This window comes from Calliopsis andreniformis, chromosome 8, assembly GCF_051401765.1.
Source record: "Calliopsis andreniformis isolate RMS-2024a chromosome 8, iyCalAndr_principal, whole genome shotgun sequence".
NCBI classification, from domain to species: domain Eukaryota; kingdom Metazoa; phylum Arthropoda; class Insecta; order Hymenoptera; family Andrenidae; genus Calliopsis; species Calliopsis andreniformis.
In genome coordinates this window covers 10331023-10332500 of record NC_135069.1, presented here as the reverse complement: position 1 = coordinate 10332500, position 1478 = coordinate 10331023, and the positions used below count along the sequence as shown (strand labels likewise).

Sequence of the window (1478 nt, the reverse complement as noted above, 5' to 3'; positions counted from 1 at the left end):
GTGAGAATATGCATGCAGTAAATCCTGAATGAAAGATATTTGTGACATGAAGAAGACAACTAGAGGAACTATAAATACAACGTATCGAGGGTCGAAGGAATCACCTATTTTTGGGTCGCGAATTCTGTTATCGTGCCGCGAACGAAATGTAAGCCAACGAGCCCTTAAATATATAGCAAATCGATGATCCCGTAACGCTCGCCAATATCGAGCACACAATGCATTACACTATCGAAGGTTGATCTTCAAGTTACATCACTTAACGAACACGCGATCCGCTCGTCTAATCGCTTTCCTTTTTAATTTCTCCGGTCTCGAAGGAGCCAAGCAGCGTTTTATCGCGAACCGAATCGGATTTGGTCGAAGGAATCACACCCAAGCTACGTTTCTCCTTCACCCGTGGAAATGTGCGGGATACCGAACGAAAAAACCGAAAGAGAAATTTCGTCCCGCGCCTCGGCGGAACGTTAACGGTTCATTCGACCATAGCAGGCACATTTCGAATTCGCTTCTCGATTTCTGCCGCTCGGTAAAACGCAATCTCTCCAAACGCACCGTTACATCATCTGGAATACTGATAAGTCCCAAAGCGGCTCGAAAGGCCCGATCACGCAGCGCGAGGGTGCGCGGCTCGGCCAGGCGGCCACGGGTCCCGCTGTTAATCTGCTGAAACGGAGCAGGAGGAAAAATGGAGAAAAAGGATCAGTTATTTCTGTTGCTCCGTCCCATCCGTTCGCTCCGTACTCGCTGTTTTGAATCCCCGAATCCCCCTGAACGAAGTCTCCGCTGGGACGATCGATCGCGAGTAACGGAATTTCTTAGAGTGAAACGAGAAAAGCGTACCTTTTTTTCTACCCTTGTCGAATCTCCGCCTGTTAACCTCCCGAGTTCGGCGACGAGATGTACCGCCTCGTATTTCGGTGGCCCGATGTCCAGGTGAGAACAATTGCAACAAACACCGGACGTAAATGCTGGACTTTAATACGGTCACAAAATCTTCCCTTGCTCGGTGGACTGTCGGTGTGTTCACCCTTCGCTCGGAACTCGTACCCTCGAATCAGACGATCTGACAGCGAACCAAGACTGAAATGCCGGCACCACGCGGCCAGAGTTAAATAGGTTTGCCGACAAACACGAGTCACGGCGACGAGCGCGCTTCGACGCCAGGCGGAAACAACAGTGGCGCCGCCGCGCGGCGTCGGATGCGATCTTGTGACGACGCTCCTTGGGCATCGGATCGTGTTCAGCGAGTCAAAATGTTCGGGAATTAGGATAGCTTTCGACAGAGTTGGGCATTAGTTTTGGTTAAATTAAACGTTGTTACTTGGTTTTCTCGTGGTTCTTAATGTATTTAGATTCAATTCAATTTTTTTTTTTTTTCATTTGTAGGGACCTTTTCATAACTAAAGTATTTGACACACTTTAAATATTAATTAATATACAAAATGAAGTTCATGCACCAATTACTGCCGCGTGTA

General features: G+C 48.0%; 1 protein-coding gene across 1 annotated transcript in view; it reads right to left on the bottom strand.

The window, feature by feature from the left end:
• Window positions 1–1095, bottom strand: part of LOC143182549 (acyl-CoA Delta-9 desaturase) — a 46629-nt gene extending 45534 nt beyond the window's left edge. The window contains exon 1 of the mRNA XM_076383595.1: window positions 844–1095. The gene's annotated coding sequence lies outside the window, so the exon portion shown is untranslated. The remainder of the gene's footprint in view (window positions 1–843) is intronic.
• Window positions 1096–1478: the final 383 nt, after the last annotated feature.